Source organism: Podarcis cretensis (assembly GCF_951804945.1).
Source record: "Podarcis cretensis genome assembly, chromosome: 5".
Classification (NCBI taxonomy): Eukaryota; Metazoa; Chordata; class Lepidosauria; order Squamata; family Lacertidae; genus Podarcis; species Podarcis cretensis.
The window spans coordinates 17,393,901-17,420,213 of record NC_137174.1 but is presented as its reverse complement, the minus strand read 5'-3'; the positions used below and the strand labels follow the sequence as shown (position 1 = coordinate 17,420,213).

The 26,313-nt window shown below is 42.2% G+C and overlaps 1 protein-coding gene across 1 annotated transcript in view; it reads right to left on the bottom strand.

Annotated features, from left to right (window-relative positions):
• The window catches only part of LRMDA (leucine rich melanocyte differentiation associated), a 744,858-nt gene that overhangs the window by 226,579 nt on the left and 491,966 nt on the right, over nt 1-26,313 (bottom strand).

The window sequence follows — 26,313 nt, the reverse complement described above, 5'->3', positions numbered from 1 at the left end:
TGACAGACTCTGGGGTTGTGCGCCCATCTCACTTAAGAGGCCAGGGGCCAGCGCTGTCCGGAGACACTTCCGGGTCACGTGGCCAGCGTGACATCGCTGCTCTGGCCAGAGCCAGAGCCAGAGCCGCACACGGAAACGCCGTTTACCTTCCCGCTGGTAAGCGGTCCCTATTTATCTACTTGCACCCGGAGGTGCTTTTGAACTGCTAGGTTGGCAGGCGCTGGGACCGAGCAGCGGGAGCGCACCCCGCCGCAGGGATTCGAACCGCCGACCTTTCGATCGGCAAGCCCTAGGCGCTGAGGCTTTAACCCACAGCGCCACCTGCGTCCCAAAAGCATGATAAAGGATATTAAAAATAACAAGCAAATGCTCTTTCAACACAACAGTTTTAGAATGTTTCTATTATGTGGGTCTTCTTCCATGCAATGTATGAAACTAAGCCACAGGGCTACAAAGAGCACCCCCAGTCTGTCCCTCCAAGCAAAGCAGTATTGACAATTCTGTCAGTAACCTTTGTTGTGCACGCTGCATTGCTGTGCCCCAAAGAGCAATGCGTGACTCTTAAGTCTGAAGCATCTCTTTTACTGTCATCCATTTTCATTAGGACCCTTTGATCTCCCCTCTATTCTTTGTACACAAGACGTCATCACCTTTATTTTCTATCATAATTGCACGTGAAAGATTCTCCCTTTTGATACACCTCGAATGCCAAATCATTATCGAAAGAGAGTGTTGAAAAGTGTCATGTGTTGCTCTCCTCTGCCTCTTGCTGGAGATGGAAACCCATACACCTGTGGAAGACAAACAGCTTTTTTCAAAGATGTGACACATCTATCATCCGTCCACAGGATATGAGCTGCTCTGTCTGCTTAATAGCAAGGGGCTGTGCATAGCAAAAAGACTAACTGCTGAAAGAAATTTGTAGCACATTGCAAACTGTCTGGCAGCCCTCCCGAAGCCTGAGCTCCATCCTGGCCTGCTGATAATTCGCAGACTGTGTTCCCGTGTGCTCATCACTCTGGCAGTAAGAGTGGCTAGATGGGGCCCCCCGTCTCTGCTCCTTGTCACACTGTCATTCAGGTACGTCTGTCTGCCATCACCTGCTGACAGCACCGCATGTGTCTCAATTACAGCCCAGGCCTCCACTCACATGGCTGATGAAGATGTTCAGCCTGCTCTGGCTAATAGCGTTTGCTCTCAAAATATGCATCTTTGGGGGTTTCGTGAAGACAGGCGCCAGGCAAAGCCTATGGGACATTGCACATAGGACTCATCCGAGTATCTGGGAATGTTAGCAAGGGCCATATAAACCCCCTCCAATTTTTTTTTACTGTGTCCATTCCTATAATGTATAACAGAAACATAAAGGATTTCTTCCATCTCTGCCCAGGCATGAAAACAACTGATTAGACAGCAAAACCCAACAAAGAGTATTTTCCCCCCAGTGATGAATAATTGACAACCTACTGCAAGGAAAGACTCCCTGGAAAAGACCCTGATGTTGGGAAAGATTGAGGGCACAAGGAGGACGAGATGGTTGGACAGTGTTCTTGAAGCTACCAGCATGAGTTTAACCAAACTGCGGGAAGCAGTGGAAGACAGGAGTGCCTGGCGTGCTCTGGTCCATGGGGTCACGAAGAGTCGGAAATGACTAAACGACTAAACAACAACAACTGCAACATATTCAGGGCTTGGATCACTGCAAGACAATCCTAAGTGATTGTTAGGGTGGCTGTGTGTTTTATTTTATCGAGGCTCATCCTCTGTTTGAAGAACTGTCCAGCCCAAGTCCAATTTAAAGAAAAAGAAAGACCTCATGATGCCATAGGGCTTCTGACTCTTAAATGGCAAAAGTCTGAAACTTAAGCAGGGATCAGGGATGCAGCCTAGGGATCAAGGGATTGACCTAGAGATCTAAAGGCCTGGGGAAAGCTGGGGTAGAGGGGTCAGGAAATAAACAATGATTTTTCTTTTGGGGGATTCCATGTGCCCCAGTTAGTCCAGTCTAAAAACTGGATATTTGAAAGAAAGGGAAAAAAGAGGAGCAGCTCTTATGTAGTATTCTATATTTCAGGATGAATGGTTTCTGTTTTTGTTTTTTAGTGTTTTAAATCATTACTAGTGCAATATTGCAGTACACCTATCACAGGACAAACCTGGGAATTAACACCCAAACCTAAGGCATCCCCTAGATTTGGCAGTAGCCCTTAGACTCAACCCCCAGTGTGGCGGAACCAGTTGTGCTGCCCTAAATCTGCCTCTGACACCAGCAGGAAAACTCAGCATCACAAGCAGCTCAGAATCCATCTGACTCTGTGCCCCCACCCCTAGGTTTTCCCAAAATTGCACTGGGCATGGGGAAAAATCTGATGAAAGGAACAGGCCTGCTTCCTTGGAAAGGGTATTCCATAGGCTTGGTACTATCACAGAAAATGTCTAACTCTGTGGCCTAAGCATGCAAAGTCCCAGATGGTTCATGAGGCTGGATTCTTGAGAGGCAGCAATGATAAAGAAGTGGCTAAACCTCCAAAGCCTAAGAACAGGGATGGGGAAATCCATGCCTCCCCAACAATGCTTTTGGATTACAATTCCGTCCCTAACAATTGGCCATGCTGGCCAGGACTGGTGGGAGTTGGAGTTCAACAATATTTGGAAGATACCAAGTTCCCCACCCTTTCAAATAGGCTGATTAAAAAAACAAACAAAAAAAAAACAGCTATAGACTTTCAGTAGGAGCTGATCGCTTTGTCTCAAGTTTAAAAATGCTATTGTTTCATAATTCCCTTTCTCTAGAGATGTTTCACCATCACACAATCTAAACCATGTAAGCCAATGTGAATGAGCCAGAGAAGGGTATAGAATCATTGCAGGAGATGTGAAAGAGATGCAGCTTTGATGCTTCTTAGAGCAGGTTTTATTTTTATTCTTGCTCCTCCACAGCTTATTACTCAGCAATTGATTCTGTTCTTTTTTATTATTATTTTATTATTATTTTTACTGAGTCTGTTCTTAAAGATTTAATCAAACCAGGACAAGTATGTACATTTGGGCCTGAAAGTCATGGAAAACATAAGGGATGGAATTCAACAACATGTTCTTCCAAATGCTCCATCTGCACAAGCATTGCAGCTTGCCAGATGCAACCATCCCCTCTCTCCCCCACACTGAACTATTCTGGGGGGTTCTCCCAACTCCCCCCTCCAAACCGATTAGGAGGGGCATATGGGGCACACAGAGGGAGGGGGGAAACCCCCATTGCACAAGCAGCTGTCCTTGAGCAGGGTTTTGCCCAACCAGACACATTAGGTGAATCCTACCCAAGGTTGATTCCCCACCCCCCCTGGCCTTCCCCCACTTAGCTTTCTGAATCTCATAATAAAAATGCTGTATCAAATTAACTCCAGGGACATCTGCATGACATACATTATCCAGAAGACAGTTGGGACTCCCATGATGCCTTTACAAAATACACCAATAACTGCACTGCAAAGGCTAATGCAACTGCTAAGTCACCCACTGTGCTCAGAAAACTGAAACCACGTGAGGCCCAGGAGAGTACGGCTCTTCTATCAAGAGCGCATCCTTACGGTATGATGATACAAGAGCCAGTTCAAGCCAGTGAGTGCTCCACCATGTGAGAAACTAAACTGTGCAGTATAAGATTATATTCACAACTGCTTACTAGATAAAGTGATCATAGCTCTTGTTTCCTTAGGGACAAGCATTGCTTCCTCCCCCTCCCCCCCAGCAATAAATAATGTTCACTCACACATTCATAGAATTGTAGAGTTGGAAAGGACCCCAAGGGTCATCTAGTCCAATCTCCTGCAATGCAGGAATCTCAACTAATGCATCCATGACAGATGGTCATCCAACCTCTGCTTAAAAACCTCCAATGATTCATTCATTCATTCATTCATTCATTCATTCATTCATTCATTCCCCTCCCCCCCCCTCACCCACCCCTTTGCACTTTGTTAAACAGAAGGGTAGTCTGTGACCTACATAGGTGAGACCTGCTCTGTACAACCTCTGTGGAAGTGTTGCAATGCTGGGCTGGGCCATAAGTAGCCTAGAAAGGCAGCAGGGTGAGGAGCAGAATATAGACATCCCTGATACTGAGTCCTTAGAAGAAACAAGAGCCAACGGATCAAGGCAGGGACTCAAGGCCCTGGTTGTTGCCCAGGAACAACCCAAGCCTGACTTTTTTTTACAACCTTACAGCTTATAAAGAGAGCAGTGAGTGAGTGAAAGGAGTCGCTTTGGGGCCTGAAAGGGTATCATGCTGCCCTATAAATCTTTCTCTCTGCATCTTTGAGTGATTCACCACAAGGGGCAACAGAGCTTCTGCTTCCAGCCTGGCAGGTAAAAAGAGAATTTTAGTTATGGCAGCCTGACGCCATGTGCTCTGCAGCTGTGGGATCACGTTAGGCTCTACACCGCCATTCAAGGTACCCCAGGGTGCTGCAGCACCCTGGTTGAAAACCACTGATATAACTAATGTCAATGCAGACTAGCACACCATTTCTAACACTGTACACAGAGGGCCATATTCAATTAACCCCATTAGTGGAAGCCAGTGCTAGGACTTCCTCTGTTTCAGTGGGGCTCCTCCCTCTGCCTGCTCACCCAGGCACCTCCCCAAATCCACTCTGGGGGGTAGAGAAAACCCCTGGAACAGTCCACTGATGGGGGGAGAGAGAAGGTCATTCAGCTGGGCATAAAGAAATGTTTGCACCATTTTTGTTATTACAAGTTCCTGCGCAGTGTTATTCTTACATGTTTGCAATAAAATGCAACCAAATTCAATAAAATTCAAGTGCATGAATAATGTTAATGCAAACGAAGGCAATATTTCCAAAATTGCACAGCTGGAAAGAGTTGTGCCTGCCCAGAATCTCTCCATTTGCCAGAAGTCCCTGATGATGAATGAGTCCTACACTTCTGTGTGTGAGAGAAAATATCACTCAACTTACATTAAAAATGATGATGTCCCTGAATAAGCAACCAAACACCCAAACAAGCCATGTGGAGATGAGAACTACAATGTCCTGTCTGCAAGTAGGATGACAATGAAATGTTGATATACCTTCCTGCCCCTTTAGGTGAAAATATCAGAATTCTTGCAACTCATACCCATGGTACATATATTCTTTTTCTAGAGGTTTCCTAGTTCATGAGCTCTTGGTGTGTTTTTATTATCCATGAACACATAGTTTTGATGAAAGAACCACAGGCAGAGAACAAAATGAAGTGTGATATTACAATGCCAGGTATCCCCCCCCCCATCCTGGATACAGGTACTATCCTTTTCAAAATCTATATTTCTAGACACTGCAAAGCTTGAGCCTTGGAAAGTGAGATTACTATTCAACAGCAAGAAGCATTTACAAGATTGAATACAGAGGATGAAACTCAAGGACAACTCTGTGGTGCTGGCTGGGATTTAATCTTTCCAACATTTAAGACATTAAATTAAGTTCAGGAACATCCCCACAACAACGGCAGGAATGAATCACCGCAGACGTTAACCAGAGGTAGAGCCTGAGAAAAGTCGGAGCTGGATTACTTCTCCTGTGCTTTTTTGATCACAAACATTTTCTCTCAAATTGTGTCTTGAAGCAAAGTTTTGTTAATAGTTGTTTCACAAATGCCTTTCTTTGTTTACTTACTGAACAAAGTTATGTTTCTTGACCTGTTTAATATTTTCCAATGGACTTCACAATGGCTTCAAAAAGAGCTGGGTGATGTATAGAACTTGTCTTCAGTCTTATGCAGATGTTTTATTTTGTATAGAAATTAAAGCAAGGAAAATTAAAGCACTGATATCAGCTGGCTTCACCCTCTACTTCTATCTGTACAGGAAGAATAGTATACATGTGCACATATTGGTTACCACTGCTTGTAGGCAATAGGTCTGACAGCATCTGCTCAGGTGCAATATTACCTTTCCATTTTATTACATTGTCTGAAGACTGAACTTCCTGGTTCTTTTTGAAAGGTATTTTTGTTTTCTACTTCCTCTGGAGCAGAAGTGAGAGACGGGCACAGTAAATAATCCCAGGATTTTGTGTATCTCCCACTGGGCAGTAGCATGTATTCCTTCCCTCTGAGCAATAGTTAGCAACAATGAGTCAAAGACATGCTCTTAAGTCTGGGCTCAGAAACAGTGAAAAAGCAATAAGAAAGGTGAGCCAGGGAAACTTCCAACTACTCACCTCGGCCAGCCCCAGTTTTGACCCAAATTGATAAGTAGCTTGTCTCAATTCTGGTCGCTACAGACCCCACATTATTTCCCTGTCTATTTGTATTTATTGTAAGCAACACTCCTGAATACAATTTTATATTTTTGTTTCCCATTTAACTGGCTTAATTTTGGGTCTATTTGAGTTTGGTATCAGATTAATAAACTGCCTTTTCTAAACCCAGGAAGGTTAAACTAGGAAGATGGCATCAAAATCCTATACAGTTAAGAGCACTAAAAAGCATGGGATTTACAATGATTTTTGGAGGCGATGCATTAAAATTGTACAAAATGGCATTCCTGCTTCTGCCTGATAAGGTGTGGAATTCTTCAGCTAAGCTGTCCAGAGGTGAAACTGAGAGGCGGGAGGCTGACATTGGCAGGCCTAATGGGTTTTAATGGAGCTCCTTCATTAATTATCCGAGTGCTGGCATTGCTTACCATGAACCCGACATTATATAAAGAAGGAAAAATTTCACTTGGCCGCCAGCACTTGAAGCTTACAAAAAAAATGCTTTTCACCGAGATGCTGCATTTGTATGCTTATCTAAGAGTTTTTAATGTCATTTTACAGTTAATAATTAGCCTTCCCTTGGTCTCCACAAAGAGTGCCACCGAGACAAAAGAAAACGTTAAGTGTGTTAGCTATACTTGCCACTGGTATAAATAGTCAAAGGGATGATTAATGAATGAGGGAGAGAATTAAACAGAGCAGGGAACAAAGACAAAGCCCATTTGCTTGGCTGCCCACAAACCAAGACAAGCCGCAGCCGTAAAAGAAACTACAGAAAGTGACAAACAAAAAAAACACAGCTTAATAGACAGCTCATGGAGACTTACTTTAACCCTCCACATTATGACAGCCTGAAGCACTTTATTAACACTCGGACACGTTAAGATGCTGGGGTCGTTTGAGGCTAAAACATGCATTTATTGGGGAGTCACCCCCTCAAAAAGGGGGGATCCCCCTTTTCTGAGTGTGACAGAAAGAAAAACAGAGAAGTCCTAAATAACTTAAACAGCACTCTTCAGTGCTTCATTGTGGAGCATGCCAAAACCGACGTTTTTAAAGAGTTGTTTGGAGACGTCAGACAAAGCAGAGGAGGCAGCAACACAAATGGCCTGGCAGAAGCAGCTTGACAAGCCTTGTCCTTGACTTAAATGGCTACATTATAGAAAAGGGCTCCTTTCTAAAGGGGGGGGGAGCGAGGAAATAATTGAGTGAGGTTATAGGAGGGTGGACAACATGAATCCCACATGACATTTCTTTTGTTTTTCTTTTTTCTGTTTTGCCCAGTCCTGGGAATTCAAGCTTTCTGGGGATATTCCCCCCCCCCCCAAAAAAACCACACACTCCCCCACAAGTTTCTAGTCCTTGTGGTCACAGAGACCAATTCTAAACATGTGATAATAAAAACAGCTAAAGTATTGGCATGGATGACACAACAGAATTCTGAGCTTAAGCAACGGTTTGCTCAGTGTATTTCCAGGAGTTGCCTGGAAGAACTTCCTAAACCTCATAAACTACACACCTTTCTCCCTTCTCTATACTTGCTGCCAGACCACACAAGGCATAAAACCAACTGACTATGTTAGTTTTTCTCACCCTGTGCCAAAAGGCCATCCAGTGGGGTACAGCTTATTTCTGGGCACTTGGAGACGTCACATGGCTCCTGCTTGGCTACTTTGAGTCTGAGTTTTCCTCTGCCTCAAACCAAGAATGCCTGATGATCTGGAACTAAATATGAAGAACTGTAATGTGGATGCTTTGATTTGTGGGGAATTTCCAGGGACTAGGCACCTGGAAAAAGCTGCTCTTTCAAGTAGTTTTGGAAATCATGGATGCAAGTTTATATATATATATATATATATATATATATACACACACACACACACACACCCCCCTCTTTCTTGATGCTCAGAATGGCTGTAAGTACCAGGGCTCTCCAACAGCTGTTAAATTTGGTTCAGGTTTTCTGTAAAGCCCTTTCACCCCAGAGCTATCAATCACTGGCAGAGTAGCTTGCTTATTTATTTATTTAAAACCATGCATATATCATTATTCATTTTTTAAAAAAAAAATCACAGCAGTTTACAACAGTCATACATAAATTCATGTGATAAAAAAACATATAAAAATTAAAATATGAGATCCACTGAACATTACAGAAGGATATTTTGTTAATTGTCAGCATAAGCTTGGTGGCATAGAAAGGTTTTCAACAGGTGCTTGAAGGTTAAAAAAAGTAGACACCTGCTGAATCTCTACTGATAGAGCATTCTGCCTGACTGGGCTGATAAGCTTTAAGAGTCAGGTTCTTGTTGCTGTCGAATGAGCATCACCAACTTGTGGGAAGACAAACAATATTCCTGCAGTTGATCTCAGTGATTAAGCTAGGATATAAGGGACCCCTAAAGTACCCTGGACCTAAGTTGTTCAGGGCTTTGTAAATTAATATAGGGACCTTAAACCTGGCTTGGGAGTAGTTAGGCAGCCAGTGCAGATGTTTCAACAATTGTGTCACACGTTGTCTTCCATGAGCCCCCATCAGTAGTCTGGCCATCACATTCTGCACCAGCTGAAGCTTCCAAACCACGCCCAAGGGCAGCCCCACATAAAGCACAATGCAGTAATCCGGGCCTGAGGTTGTCAATGCATGGACTATTGCGGTCAGGAAATCCCTGTCCAGCATCAGCTGTCGCTGGTGAACCAGAAAGATCTGGTAGAAGACACTCCTAGCCAGCAAGGACAAGGGCTATAGTGACAGAGTTGTATCCAGGAGCACTCTCAAGGGAAAGTAGTGTGACCCCACCCAGAACAGGTCACTTGTCAGTCTCCCAGACACAGGAACCACCCACCCAAAGAGCCTTGATCTTCCCATGATTCACACACAGTTTATTGGCCCTCATCCAATCCACCACTGCATTTAAACACCAGTCTATAACTTTCAAAACCATTCCTGATTCGGATGTTGTGGAGAAATAGTGCTGTGTGTCATCAGCATATAATAGCAAAAATAATGACTGTATATTGCTGAAATCAGAGCTCAACCACAAGTACAGAAAATGACAAGCCTTTAATTAATTAAGAAATGAGATATTTATATAGCACTCACAATGTTCAACCTTTTGTACAATCTTCATCTTCCAACTCAAAGAGATTAGTTGATGGACATTCTCATTTGATCTCTGGATTCTCATTTTCATTTCACAGTTTGTTTTCTGAATTTGTTAATCTCACAGTGAGTGAGTACTCTTTAATTTGTTTGATTTGTTCGCAAAGGAAGAAATTAAAAAATAAAGAAGGGCAAGGAAGTGCAATCATTTAATAAAGAGATGCATAAAATAAGAATGAGAACTGAGTGGCAACAACTACTTCTCTCTTCCTGGAATTATCACAAGGAATGTAAACACTTCTTAAGAGAGAGAAAAAAAGTTTTGTTAAACAATAGCTGAGCAGCCATTTCAAAATGTACTTAACACACTTATCGAGGCTGCACACTTTCCTAGTTTTCCAGTGCATTATTTTATGAGGATATTCATAATATCGTTATGCATTCTTCAAAAGAAAATAATGATCTTGCCTAAAGTATAATTCTAATTACAAAGTGTGAGCATGTGCATGATATACTAAAGCGGGAAAGATGAGTCACAATAGTGGAGCAGAATGGGCACAATCCAGAAACATGATGTGGCAACTCGCAGCCAAGGGCTGAGTTCCAAATCACCAAACATGGAACACTGTTAGGATTGCCACCCATCCCTAGAAAAACGTGGTTGTCCCTTTTTTGGGGGATAAAAGTGTCCCCCGTCCTGTTTGGACTTCAAATGGGATGCCCTTTTTCACATATTTGAACTCCTCTTCCTCTTCCTCCAAACGGCATGAGCAGAGAGTAGGTCCAGTGGGAGGAGGAGAGCAGGAGCCTGAATGGGGATTTGTGCAGAGGGTGGAGTGGAAACAGGAGGAGACATTTGCGAGAGTTTTTGCACGGGCAGAGGGTCAGTTGTGGAGAGTGAGAAGGGGGGGTTTGCAGGGGCCGGTCTAGTGTGGGAGAGATAGATTTTGCATGGGCAGAGGGGCTGGGAGTGGGTCAGACTCAGAGCGCAGCAGAGGGGTTTTTGCATGGCCCTGGTGGAGAGCAGGGGGAAAGAGAGTTTGTGTGCAGGCAGAGGCAGGTGGGTCGGAGACAGAGACTCAGAGTCAGAAAGTGAGGGGGAGTTACCCATCCAACTTGTCTCATATTTTGCTTGACTATCCTTTATTTTGACCTGACCAAAGGTGGCAACTCTAAACACAGTACATCCCTCCAAGAGCTTAACCCACCCAACCCACCTTCATAACACCTGAAAAGCCTCTCATGAAGGTTGGGGGATTCCCTGGAGTGGGACTCAAGGCAGCATAAGGGGTTGATAGCCCACCCTCACAAGATATTTTAGTTTGCAAATAGGGGAGGCCATAGGTCTGGGTTTAATAATTACATTCAGGATCCACATGGTGTCCTACACAGAACTGACCTAGCAAATGCATCTTTCTGCAAATCAGCCTTCAGCCAAACCAACTTAAACTCCACTGTTCTCCTTGATTTGGAACTGATGAGAAAAACTTCAAAATCATGCATCTCTAGTCCAATAAAATCAAGTTCCTCATTCATAAGCAAACAGGATATAATCACCCCACTGCTGCTCCACTGCCCACTGCCTCACCCAATAAATGTGTAAAGAACCGTCAGGCTTCTGTTCCCAGGGAAACAAATAATATGCTAGGTGGAGGATTCTCTGCTTCACAATAACAGTGACAGGTGAGAATCAAAACAGGAAAAGAAGCCTGTAAAATGATTAGGACTAAGGAAATAAGAAGCAAGTTGATGGAAGGAAGGTATAAAAAGAATTGGAATGGAGGTTGGAAAAGGAAGAGAATTTTCAAAAAATCCAATACTTTGATTAGGTTGTTAAGGCTGCAGGCAGGTCTTTGTAATTGGTAGCTGATGTACAACACCTAGTATGTGCTAGGAGCACTAAAAATAATGAATTATTATAATTTTGTGTAACAAAAATGGGAGGGGGGGGACTCCAACACACCTGAAAACCTGAGGAAATCATTACCCTTCTTTATACCTTTACAAAACTGGGCACACAAACATAGTTACTCAAGTTGGGTTCCACAAATCCAATTTCATATTACTTATTATTATTTATTATCATAAAGACACTGCAGCCTCCACTATACCTCATTCCAAAGGCAACACAAATCTTGGGTAAGCATCTGGAACCCCTGGAATCTTGGACCACTCGGAAATTTGGGTGGCATGCAACAGTATAAATAGGCTCCCAGCTTCTTCAGCCTCATAATATGACCTACATCAAGGTCCTTTATCATCTGCACCTCTTTCCTCTGAATCTTTTCTAATTTGTCATCAGCCTCCCTAACAGCACTGTATAGTACTTCACTCAGCATTTTACCATTGCTAAATGGAGAAGTTTAAGGATCCAAGGTCTGATGTTTACAAAATGAAGACTTTACTGACATCACTTACTTTAATGTAAACAACAACTATTATCATAAAGTGAAACTGCTTGCCTTCCTCTCTTGCTTTCCTCAAGAAATGCATTTCTGAAATACAATTAATTCTGTACTAGTCTCACGAGGAAGGTAAAGAATGTCCTAGACAGCAGCAAATTGCTCACTGTTCAGTCACAATGTTAGATTATCAGTGTAGCTCAATACAGTTAAAATGGCAGTACTTCCAGCCTCCCTAATTTGTTTTCATGTTTTTGTCTTCAATTCATCATTACTGTTATTTCCCCCTCCTATTTATTTACTTCTCTAATTCCAAATGTCACTCTCTAAAATCTATTACACTGCAAAGATTGTAAGCAATGATCATGACATGTAACTTAAATTGATTTGATCAACTGGTGTGCCTTAATTGTTCAGATAAAACTTCTTCCTGGAAGGAGGGGGTAGCTATGCAGTCATGCTCTGTTATATGACTGATAAATCAGATGCACGCCAGTGTTCAGGATTCTTGCATGACAATCACAAATATTTTTTGAAATATTTTTTAAGGGCACCCTGCCACCTATTTTCCCTCATTAGGTAGGGAAGAAAGAAAGGAAATGTGATCAATGAATGCTTTTCCATCGTACTGTCATTTCTATAGTTACTGAATTCTCAGCTGATTTAAACACCAAATACTACTTATAGCAGTTCAACACCATTAGCAGCTACAGTCAATATATTATTTAAAATGGGTACAAGCTTGGATCATTCTACAAAAACATTAGTTGATTAATATGAGGAGAACAATTTTAAATAGTGACGGCAAATTTTAGCTGATGATACTGAAAATTAACAGCACATTTGTTACTTTTTAAAATACTGTTTTGATTCTAATGCTTTACTGCAAAAGAGATAGTAAACAGAAAGTATTGACTGGCTCTTCCCTGTAATGCAGAAGCTTTTGTTTATCGGATAGTAAGGTAAAGGTAAAGGTACCCCTGCCCGTACGGGCCAGTCTTGACAGACTCTGGGGTTGTGCGCCCATCTCACTTAAGAGGCCAGGGGCCAGCGCTGTCCGGAGACACTTCCGGGTCACGTGGCCAGCGTGACATCGCTGCTCTGGCCAGAGCCAGAGCCGCACACGGAAACGCCGTTTACCTTCCCGCTGGTAAGCGGTCCCTATTTATCTACTTGCACCCGGAGGTGCTTTCGAACTGCTAGGTTGGCAGGCGCTGGGACTGAGCAGCGGGAGCGCACCCCGCCGCAGGGATTCGAACCGCCGACCTTTCGATCGGCAAGCCCTAGGCGCTGAGGCTTTAACCCACAGCGCCACCTGCGTCCCTTTATCGGATAGTACTTTCTCTCAAAATCTTCAAAAAAGGCAACTATGTCAAAGTTTTGTTAAATTGAAGAATTCAGTTTAATTAATTGACCTGTATACAGATGATTAATCAGCAAAGCTAATGATCAGAAAAGGGAGACTAGGATCATACACAATCTCCCTAATATGCAGTCCCGCCAACTCAAGTCACAGTACACAAGCATAACAATTGGAAGCTGGCAAAGGGACGCAAATAATCACAAAAGCTCTCATATCTATCCCAATCAGGTAAATTAACTCTAGTTAGCTGGATACAACATTGCTTTGATAAATAATTTGGGTTATCTGGAGTCTGTTAACTTCAATGCAATAAGATGTAGTAGACAACAACATGTTTATATGGCATTTACAACACTCCATTGAGAGCTGCAAGCTGGATCAGCTGTACTTGATAAAAAAGATACTTGTGTAAGCATACTTGGACCTCTTCCTGGCAGCAGGTCTTGGCATGGTTGAGCACATGCCAAGTGCATGCACCCTAACAGGGGAGGGGCCATGTTGTCAAGAGTTCTCTGGACCTGGTGCTCAATAAGGGAAGGGAACCCATAGCGGGTAAATTGCCAACGGGCCCTCTAAAACCTGGTGCTAATACTGGTTACATGGCTTATGTTTTAAAGTATGTAAATGGCAAAAGAATCTTGTGTTTGGAAAAGATTCCCACTTTGGCCCTGAACGCCCTGACAGATGACCTCCTTCAAGGGAGACACATGGAACCCTCATTCTACTGTTGCATCTCTCAGTGGCTTTTGATACCGTTTGACCAGGGTACCCTCTGGGAATATCTCTGAATATTGGGAGCTGGGGACACTATTTTATGGCGTTTCAGCTCCTACGTGTGTGACCTGTACCACAGAATGGCTTGGGGGAGACTATATGTCTGCATATTGGCAGCTTAATTGCAGGGTGCTGCAAGGCACAATTCTCTCCCAAACATTATTTTACATCTGTATGAAACTCTTAGGAGCTATTATCCAGAGACTTGGGGCTCTATTTCTCTATTAAATCTGAACCAGGCGGTGGTGGACTAAATGAGGGTCAATAGACTGAAAATGAATCCTGCTAGGACAGAAAGGGGTTCCCAGGTCTAAGAATTGGGGAGCCTTCTTCTTCTAAACAGAGTTGCATTCCTTCTGAAAGGACAGGTATGCAGTTCCTGGAAAACTCTTGGAACCGTCTTTGTCCTTGGAGTCCCAGTTGGCTTATGTGGCAAACAATGTCTATCATCAGCTTCAGCTGGTGGGTCAAGTGTGCCCTTTCCTAGACAGTGATAACTTGGCCACTGTAACACATGTGTTTTTAACCTTATGCCTGGACTACTGTAATGTGTTCTGTGTGGGGCTTCCCTTGAAGCTGGTCCAGAGCCTAATGCTGCTGCAGAATGCCACTGCCTGACTGGTGAGTGGTGCTCCTTATCAGATATACATCACACTGGTGCTGAAGGACTGCCTGTTAGCCACCAAGCTAGTTTTAAGGTTTTGCTACTTCAATCCAGGTTACCTGAAAAACTGACTTCCCCTTCGCTGGCCGATAAAGGCACTACAATCAGCTAATGGAACCCGGTTAGTTTTAACATGGTCTGATGATCATTGGCTTCTGGTAGCATGGAAGTGGGCTTTCAATGGTGGCACTAATGTTATAGAATGCCCTCCCTGCTAAAATATGAGAGGCACCATCAGTATTGGCATTCTGCCGGCTCCTGAAGACACACCTTTTTAGGCAAGCATTCCTTGGAACAGTTTAGGCAACCATTCCTCTGAACTTCTGAACTTATTGTTTCAACTGTTTTTAATTGATTTAATTCTCATGCTTTTTCACTGATGTGTTTTACTGTGTATTTTAACTAAGGATGTTTTGATGCCCAGTGGAATTTTTATTGTATATTGTAATCACATATGGACTTTTAATTGATTATATAGTTGCAAACCACCAGGAAGCCATTTTGGCATATAAGTGGTATATAAAGTAAATACTGTAGTAAAAGATGCTTTAGTAATGCCAGGAAAGTCAGACTTGAATATGTAAAGCATGAATTCCAAAAAGGATCTGAGGAGCACTGAGACTGAACTCTTCTGTCATTACAAAGATACACATCATTAGTCATTTTCCAGCCACTCAATGAAAATAGGTTTAAAAAATATGACTAGGACAAAACAATGTCAGAAGTTCTCCCACTATCTCCTTACCTCTTTTTCAGTTCAGAGCAGCTGTGAGTAGCAGGTTTAACCCATCCCTTCATTCTAGAGTCCTTATCAAAATTACCCCAGCAAGCTGCTTATAGTCTCCCTGATGAAAAAAGGCAGGGGCAGCACAGAGAGGACAAACAGCAGCTCCCAGGGGGAGGTGGGAATTAATCAAGTTATACTCCCCCTTCCACACCATGGTCTCAATTCAGGGCACCCACAGCTTTTTTTAAGCTTTGAAAAAATATGCTGGGTGATAAATCACAGCCTCCAAGTCACACCTAGCCTGGCCCTGAAATGTATGCCAAGCAAGTAGGGGGAAATGTGGTAACTAGGAGCCTTGCCATCGAGTCATTTGTCACTTCCCCACCCTGCCCCAAGGGAATTGATTGATTGGTTTATTACGGCCATTGGCCCATATCTAAAAACAATACATCAAAATTTATCCATAAACAATACAATTTAAACAGTTCCAAGTTAAAACACCCCTATAAAACCAATTTTACTTCAATTAAGTAAACTATACACAATAAGCTCCCTCTATGTCAATCGCAATTCAAATCCCTCAGATTTTGGGGGATATGCGTCTTAGTTCTGGCACTTATTGATGGTTCTTAAGTTTGGCTAAGCTGTCAGAGTCACACAGTGATCCATTTCTCCTCTTATGAAATAAGACATTAATCAGGTATCTAGCGACTGCAAGGGATCTACTTGAGTCTTCGTCGTTTAATAAGTATATTATTTGGGCTTCCTGAGGTCTGTCAGCTATTCTCGATAAATATGGGGCCAGAAACTTGGACCGTGAAGCCGAATGTATAGGACAACAGAAGATTATATGATATAACGATTCTATAGATCCACTTTTACAGTCACAGAGGAGTGAGATCTGTCTGTTGGAGAGTCTGTTACCCAACACATTTGATGGGAAAACATTGAATCTAGCCTTTATAAAGGCATACCTGTGCATCACCACAGATAAGGTAGTTAAATAAGATGGAAGCTTCGTTCCACCCTGCCCCAAGGGAATATTTTCAAACGACTGGCAGTCTTTTGTAATAAATTGATTGACAAAAACAAGACTTGGGAAAGTGTACCAGTATTTGATTATATACATGTTTAGGAAGTTGTTGAACATTATTCGACTTGGATGCCCTACTAGATGTTGAACCAACCCTGTTAAACCCTGTGTACCACCCACATGTGGTACCACCTACATGTGGTGTACCACCCTGTGTACCACCCACATGTGGTGAAGTCCCAGAGGACTCAACAGAGCCTGCTGTATTCCCACCACCACCACCACCACCAAGGCAAGTCCCAGGATCACAAGGAAGGATGGACAGCATATTTCCAGTCAAGTCATTCCTCCATGTGCCATGTGAACACGCTTGTCACATTGAGTGTAGCTAGAGGGGGGCTATGGGCAGTGCACATGGATCTCCCATTTTCTGCAGTGCCCCCTTGCACTGCCTGCTCACGTGCCAACAATTGGCGGGGAGTATATAGAGCCCTGTGACATTCCTCTTTGTTTAACTGGATTAAGCCCTATGTAAATAATTTTTTCTGGGGGGAAGAGATTTAACTGTAAGATTAAAATAACAGAAAATATTCTCTTTGGAACACCTGATTTCTTACATCAGGGAATTATTGGTACTTCAAAAGAAGCTTTCTGCTCACCAAAGGAGGAGCAGTCTTTTATTGCTGTCCCCCCTCCTCTCTTTTTAAATGTAGTGCTAGAATGACTTTAATTGCTCACATTTCCAACATGCACTCTCTCTTAGAAACATTTAAAGTTTGAAGACATTGAAATTTTCTATAATTTTCTTGCAAAGGGATATTGCATCTCAATTCCGTTCTTGATGTTTGCAGCTTGAGATGAGCACTGAGCAAGCTAAAGGGCATTGTGAAGATAAGTTTCCATGACACTTGCCATAACTCTTTTATATTACCATCTGGCTATTTTATATGTAGCATTCAGAGGCAAATATAAAAAAATGATGTAAAGCCGAAATTATTTCCTTGATAACACTTGTTTTAAACACCGTGCCACTAAATAGCTAAAAAGTCTCAAAAGTGAATGCATAACGCATATAAAAGCTACAAACCTACTTACATAAATTCTTAAGATTAAAGTAATAACTTCTAGAAAAGGGTGGGAGAAAACATACTACAATAAATCTATTTGTAATGGTATTTGGGTTCCAGCAACTGCTTTCATTGTTCTCAAGTGGCTTACATATAAAACAATACATTTGATGTATGATTTCAATTCCTTATGGAAAACTGTTCTATCTACAAGCAGCCTGTCAAACAGAACAACAAAAATAGGTTAGTACTCTGAAGAAAAGCAGCACTTTAAAATATAAAGTAAGGACACAGATTTTTTTTTGAAGACAGTTTGAACTCTTGATAATCAAGGTTTGAGTAATCTCAGAATGTGAAGCGATGAGTAAAAAGAGGTTGCCACAATGACAACCAATTCTAAAGCACTAACATTAGCATTTTTTAAGATTAGAATTTATATTTCAGTGTACATATGTGATCTAAAACAGCACTGATTCCACCATTAGCGGGAAGCTGATATACACAAATAAGCACTGTCGAGAGGATGGTATCCCATCAAGGTAAAGAATTTCACTATCTACCAAGTGGAAACCTAAATTGTTTCTCCCACCCTCCCAATATGGAGATTTACCTCCATATCAGGAAAAAGCTTTTTTTTTTTTTGTTATGTTTGAATAGCAGAATTGTTCCCATTTTTTAATGTTGCAGTACAAAGATCAAGTAGCTAGCTGCTTCAAATGGGTAGGGTTCCCGATGTGTGTATCTGAGGCAAAAGAACATAAAATAGTTTTTCCCTCCTTCCTGGGGAAAAATAATTACCTTAGGGCTAGTTGCACAAGCACCAGCAAATATATTACACCCATTCCTTTCTGCTGATGATATTGGGCCATGTTCATAGGCCGCTGCTCTTCATTTCAAACAAAAAGAATCGAGCCACTTTAATTGTGAGCTAGCTTAGACCATAAGTGGACAGAATGTGCCAATTCTTCACTGTGACTTTACCAAGAGATTCATAGAACCGCACACTGACAATACTCCTAACTGGACCAGTAACTAATGGGGAAGACATGCACATTTCAAGCAGTTTAATTGACTGAGTATTGGGCTTTTGACCTGGGAGCACTGGGTTCAAATCTATGCCGAGCTATGAAGCTCCTGGGTGACCCTGGGACCAGTCAACCCCACAAGGATCTGACATGTGGTCACAGGCGTAGCCAGGATTTACCGTATTCTTTGCTCTATAAGACTCATTTTTTCCCTCCTAAAAAGTAAGGGGAAATGTGTGTGCGTCTTATGGAGCGAATGCAGGGTGTGCAGCTATCCCAGAAGCCAGAACAGCAAGAGGGATTGCTGCTTTCACTGCACAGCGATCCCTCTTGCTGTTCTGGCTTCTGAGATTCAGAATATTTTTCTTCTTGCTTTCCTCCTCCAAAAACTAGGTGCGTCTTGTGGTCTGGTGCGTCTTATAGAGCGAAAAATACGGTATGTTGGGGGGCAGGCTTAATGTTAGGGGGGGCAGAACCTCAGTTAGTTAAGTCAATAAAATTATTTACTTGATGGGAGGGTAGCTGCCCCCTTGCTCCCCCCCTTGGCTACGCCCATGCGTATGTTTTATTCATATTCATTAGACACATCTGATGCTGTGATAGATCTGGAAAACTGTGATCTACGGTAAGTTTTTACTGTAAACCATGGATTGACCCTGTTTTGCAAGCCAGCATTGCAATGAGAGCTGAAACCATTGTTTCCCAGTTTTTATGTAACAGAAAACTGTGGCTCAAGAAACCCTGGAAGTGATGCATTAAGGGATGATAGAGAATGGAAGAGGGAGCATGCTGGCAGGCCAAGATCATTATGTCTGAATCGGGTCAGAAAGAAAACTCTTGCTACATCTCTGCATGGGAACCCACATGAGCCAACATCAAGAGAGAAAATGCAGCCTCTATAAGGTAATGGCTATAAATGAAGACCTCAGAGAATTCCTTGGATTTGGACCCTAGCCACTAGGTTCAACATTTTGTGGAATGACAGACAGAAACAGTAGGTACAATATCTAGGCAAATCAGTGTAAAAAAAATTCCTTACAAAAAGGTGGTTTAAAAGACATGTTTCTAACATAATGAGATACCGTGGTTTAAAAGACTCAAGGATATTGCAGGCGAAGTGTGTGTGTGGGCATGACAGTCAGTCTGATAAACAATGGTTTGTCAGACTAAGATCATTACATCTGAACTAGGCCTATGTGCCCATTTGCTCCATTAGGTAGATTTATAGTATTCTTTTGTGAGCGGCCATCACAAATCATATAAGACAGCAGAATATAAAAGTTGTAAATAAATAATATATCCTTCAAGCCAGGGTGACAAGGGGGTATATTTACACTCAGAGCAAATGTACTGAAAATTGAAACAAATAATTATTCCAGGATTGTGTTACCCTGTAGATCAGGCCTGACACTTTTCATAAGTCCAGGAACATGCTGAAACTGAGAACCTGTTTTTTTCAAGGGTAGTGCAATGGTATCCAAATCAAACTAGAGTCCTCTTGATCATTCTGTTTTGCCTGGATTAAATTTCAATTAATCTATATCCGTAATCCAGGAATACCACTCAGGCACTGATTCAAAACCTCTCTAACCTCCCCAGAATGAAATGAAAAAGCAAAGTAAAGCTGAGTGTCAGCCACATGCTTATAGGACCAAACTTTAAATCTCCAGACAATCAATTCTAGCAGTTTCATGAAGATGTAAAACAGTATGGGGGCAGGGGGGATTTGGGACCTTGAGGGACTCCATAAACCAAATGCTAATGGCTCAAGCAGGAGTCCCCATTCACCACCATCTGCAAGCTAACTTCCAGAAAGGACAAGAACCATTGTAAAACTGTAGCTAAAGAACCATTCCAGCCAGGCAATCCAAAATGATACTATATCAAAAGCCACTGAGAGGTCCAGTTCTCAGTGTAAGTCATTGATTAGGATGCTCAAAGCTGTATCAGAGGTGGATTTAGGGGAGCGCGACTGCTTTGGGCACAGAGCCTCGGGAGCATCATACAACAACTATTCTTTAGAATAGAGTGCAAGAGGCCGGGGTGTGCATTTTGGTGTCTCATGGGGCACTGCAGAAATTTGAGACCCTTAGCTGTATCCTCAAACCAAACCAGAAACCAGACTAAAACAGTTCTAGGGGAGGAATTCAACATTCTGCCCTTCTGATCATTCTGTTGTGCAACCATTTTTGCTTGCTAGATGGAATGATTCCCCCTCTCCTCCCTCTGTAAGCTGTTCTGGGGGTTCTTCTGACCCTCCAGCATGGATTTGGAGAAGGCACATGGGGAGAGCTGGGGCAGGAGAGGGGCGAAGTCTCATTGAATTAGCAGGAGCCCTCACTCTGTTTCTGCTAGTGTACCAGGTTAGTTGAATCCAGGCCTAGATAATTAGTGCCATCCAGAAATACCTGGAGATATGTGTAAAGAGCAAAGAGATACATTTCCCTCTTTGGAATCCTTTACTCAAAGGTTGTAACAGCAGAGGGCAAAGAAGGAGGCAAGAGCAAGGTGTCTGCAGGCAACTGGGCAAGAGAACAAGCATGGAGGAACACAAGTGCACATAAGGAACATGATGCTCTTGAACATTATCATCTGGTGGCCATGCCCAACCTGCATTAAAAACAAAACATGCTGTCAAGCTCTTCCTTCCAAGTGCAATGTTCTAAAGACAGTATGTGTGTGTGTATCTCTATCCCAACTCTATCTCTAAGCATGCCTTGGCAAGTCAATACACCCCAACACAATGCACACAAAAATAAAAGAATACTTGTGGCAGTATTGCTACCAAGTTCCAAAATTAAGAATTTTACCAAAATGTTTTAATTATTCACAACTGTGAAATCCAAAGGGAGAGAACAAGTCTCTCTCTGCAAAAAAACCCCAAACCCAGTAAATACATGTTTTGTGGTTTCTGACTAATACAAGCAACATTGCGTAAGTCTGAACACATCACTCTGGGGTTGATTTAACATTGAGGAGTTTGGGGTTTGATCTCTGTGTTGTTACAACAGGCTCACTCACTCCATGTTATTTAAATATTTCAAATTGATGGGTAGTTTCCACGGTGCGCGCATATATATATATATATATATATATATATATATATATATATATATCTGATTTCAGTAATGCTTGCTAATGAAAGCTTTTAAAACAGGGCCCCACTGTATAAAATTATCAATCTCTGTCAGGAGTGGTTAACAGCCTGCCTTGAGAATGCTGATTAAAACAAAAGGTCACAGCAAACATCAGTGCTCCAGAGACTCTTGCAGATAGGAGTGTAATTAAAATGTAACTCTAGCTGCAGCGTGTTTTCCGTGTCAGCGTCTTTTTCAGCAGGGAATGGGGCAAATAGCTTCATGAACTCAAGCCGCCACAGCAGAAGCAGCAAGGAAATACATCTGACTAGGGGAGCTAATAGATAGCCATCAGTGTTATCACCTCACACTGCATGCTGGCACCCAAGCAGTCCCCCCCCTCTTCCCGCCCCCCCCCCATACTCCCTCCCTCCCTCCCTCTCTGTTATTCTTTCTTCTTTTCCTTCAGTGCATGCACTGTCCTTCCTTTTGTTCTGCTAGAGATAAGATGTATAAATTATGAGTAGTTGACAAAGTAGACTCCAGTGCCTGAGGCAGCTCATCAATCATCTTCCACATGTCAACAGGTAATTGATGCGAACCCTGTAGGCACAAGGCACATCCCCGTCAGGTAAAAGAGGGAGGGAGGGAGGGAGGGAGGAATTCAATTTGCTGTCATGAGCCGAGCAGCTGATCTGTACTTAACATTCTTTTTAATTTAGAAATTGTTTATTTTAAACCACACTCGGTTTCCACAGGATGTGCTGGCTTGTGAGGAACTGGCTGCACTGCTGAAATCCACCCAAGGTCCTCCCCTTATTTAAAAAGCAAAACAAAACACCTCTCTTAAGAAGGCTTCCATCACAGGGCAGCTGAAGACCACCCAGTGACTGCTGGGAGGAGGTGAGGAACTGACTTTCTGCTTTACTGAAGCTTAACATCAAAGGCGTTGGCTGTCAAGCAATTATCTGTCAAGTGAATCAGGTTCCAGCCAATCGACATGAGAATAACAACTATAAAAGAACTTTCCTGCACATATTATCTTATTTGATTCTATTTAAACATCTCTGCTGCATAAAGTTTAATCTCCAAAGCTTTGAAAACAGGCTTTAGGGGAAAATACCTAAGCCTTAAGCAAGAGAGAGGCCTTGCCGCTCTTGAGAAGTTATGCATATGTCTACACTGTAATCCTGTGAGGTCTAACAATGGCTGACTTGCAAAGTTACGATACAGGGAACATTATGGAGAGTTATGCAAGGCATCATTTAATGTGTTTATGAGCATAATTAACGTAAATGTTAGAAATCTGAAAAATGGAGGGGTACAGGGAGGGGGACTTCCTCAACATACCATGTGTTTTCAATTCCCACTTCATTAGGACATAAGAGTCCTGCGGGGCCAGGCCAAAAGCCTATTTAGTCCAGCATCCTGTTTTCACAGTGGCCAACCAAATGCCCATGACTTTCTATTTCTCAACATGCTTTATATTTGCATAAGAGAGTGGGTTGGAATTAATACAGGACTCCCAAGATCCTCTTGGGTGTTAGGGGCTCTCTTGGTAGTTCTGCCACCCACAGAAGCTTGGGGTGGCGATGGCCTGGGAGAGGGCAACCCCTTAACCGTGGAACTCTCTTCCCAACAGAGGTTGGGAAGTTTCTTGCGAATGATGAAGACACACCTCTTTCCCCTGACATTTTACACATGAGATGTGTATTTTCATGACCCACCCTATTTTTGTGATTGCATTATTTGAATTTTTTTAAAAAAACTTTTTTAAAAAAATGTTGCATTTTAAATTGCTGTCACCTGTCCTGAGATCTTAGAGTGAACGGCTGGTAATAAATCACCACTACCACCTCTTCCTGCTCTTTGTACCAGCATAAAAACTCCTGGGAGAGCCAGGAAGCTATCCATATCACCCGAAACACCTGAGCCATCTTTCTTTATTCTGTGGGTGGCTAACCTGTCACCCTTTCAGATGTTATTGGATTCCATCAGCCCCAGCCGGCATGGCCAATCGTCAGGGATGACTGGAGTTGAAGTCCATAAACATCTGGAGGGCCGCAGGTTAGACTTATTATATCACGGCAGGAAGGATAACTTTCTGGCATGCATAAATGTCCTGGTGCAGCATACAAGTACACTGAGAAAGAAAATCATAGGGCACTGGTGGTGATTATGCAGCATGTAAATTTTACCCTGTTATAACACTGCTTTCTGGGTTTCTTTTAATATTTTTTATTTTTATCTGTAAGTTTTAATGTTTGGATTGTTTTATGATTTCATATTATCATTGAGCTACTACCTTGAACACAAGTCAGAAGCAGGGTGTGAATGTGGGACAGAGCATAAATGTATAAAAGCATGAATAGATGGATAAAAGACCAAGGATTTCACTCATATAACAATATAGGGTATTTATCCTGTAGCTGGGCACAACCACTAACTCCTGTCACTGCTAATATCAGTATTTGCTGGTACAACAGAAACCAATGCTAATGCAGTTATCTTGGACAAGGTCTACATGAGAACTTTTGTTTAGCCTGAAGAAAAGTCTAATTAAAGTTCCCTAGCCTTGAGTGCATTATGCTGTTTGCCAGATCCAGGCTGGCTGCTGACAACTCGAATCTCCTCTTCGGCCCTGAGAAGAGCTTTTTTCACATTCATTTTGATGTGAAAGTTTTAATCTAGCTGCCACTTCTAACGCGTTTTATCAGTCCATATATATATGTATTTCAGTTGGCATATTTTTTTCTTCTGACAACAAGACCCAAGTTGGAGCTAATGTTATGAAGTCCAGGGACCCAAGGAGATACTTCACCTGTAGCTTCACTCTCTGAAGATATGTGAACAGAAAACCATAAATCAAAAGGAAGCTCCTCTGTGATCTAAGGTCTGGTTCACACAAGCATGTATATCACTTGACCGGCACACCTGAATGTGTGGACTGAGTTCAGTTGAAAGCACTGTGACTGAAGTGTTGCGATAACATATGAAAGTACTGCCTGTGGTGTTGTTTCTGATAGCCTATTGACACATGCAAATATTTACCAGATAGTGTAGGCATCAAGTCATAACATGCATGCATGAGTTTCCCTACAATCAATGCTTTTCTGGATCATATTGTCAGACATTTGATTTTTTTTTTTTTTACTCCACCCCCATCGTTCAGCCCGGACATTGAGGTCCAGTGCTGAGGGTCTTCTGGCGGTTCCCTCGCTGTGAGAAGCCAAGCTACAGGGAACCAGGCAGAGGGCCTTCTCGGTAATGGCACCCGCCCTGTGGAACGCCCTCCCACCAGATGTCAAAGAGAAAAACAACTACCAGACTTTTAGAAGACATCTGAAGGCAGCCCTGTTTAGGGAAGCTTTTAATATTTAATAAACTATTGCATTTTAATATTTTGTTGGAAGCCGCCCAGAGTGGCTGGGGTATACATAATAAATTATTTTTTATTATTATTATTATTATTATTATTATTATTATTATTATTATTACTACTACTACTACTACTACTCCTCTCTTTTGCTGACCTTCAATTGTTATTTCATTTTATTTGCACTCCTTTGGCTATTCCTTGTTTATTTACTTGCTCTTTAGCTTTTGCAAGTTTGCGCTACACACACACACACACACACACATTTTTAAATAAGAACGTATTTAAAACGTTCAAAATGTTTTTAAAAAGGAGATCAGAATAGTGGCCACCAGTACAGCAAAGTTTAGGATGCAGTAGCCTAGATAATAAAAACAGAGCATGTAACAGAAAGACAGTAACTGCTGTCCCTCCAGATGGAAAATATATTTTCCAGGAAAGCATACCAGAAACCAGCTTAAGCCTTCACAAGGGAAGGCAATTCAGAATGTTCATAGGAGAAAGACCTATTTTTCTAAAGACAAAGAAGATCATGAGGTGGTTTTTTTTCTTTTTTTTTGCCAAGATGGTCAGATCTTGGAAACTGATTTTAGAGTGAACGAGATCCAAGGTTGTTACAGTAGTTGGCTCAAACTACAAAGTAATTCATAACCAGTATTATCTCACTTGCCAGCCCAGCACCTCTACTATTTTTGCACAGATGTGTTGTCCAGAAAAACGTGCAATGTGATTGCCTTACAAAATCTCTTAAAGGGCAGAAAGAATGTAAATGTTCATGTAATCATCACAAGGGGAAAACTACAGCAAGCACAATTTTATTTTATAGTGTGAACAAAAGAAATTTTTATAAAACGATTGCATTTACTGTTGTTTGTGCCCCTCTGGAGTCTACTAAAGCTTTAAGGTTACAAGGAAAGATTTCCAGCACCATCAGTAAATGCAGCTGCTATGAGAAAATGCTGTTTTAAATTATTTTGCAGATGGTTAGCAAGTTGAGTGCACATCCATCTGCTGAAATAGTAGTACGTGCTCACTGTTCTGAATTTGGCCTGCACCTTCTAGATTTAAAGTTCATTTGGACAGACAGGTTCCCCTTTCTATCGATGGGAGCCCACATCTACATACTGCGTTGCATAACTTACAACCCAATTCTGAGAACCTGCTGTGCCAGCAACTCAGCATATAGAAGCTGATGCACCAGCCATGATGCAATAAAGCATGGGCTTAAGTTGGTGTCACAGGGAAAGGATAATATGCCAGAGTAAATGTTTAAACCCAGGGGTGCCAATGCTTACATCATCCCTCTTTGTCAGTAACGGTATAATACAAGAACTTGGAAATGTTCATTAACCATTCCCAAGAGTCAGTATGGTTAGAGGAAAAGCATTATTTGCATCACATCTGGCTCAAGAACACAAGACAGGAGTGGCTTTTTACCTTGAGTG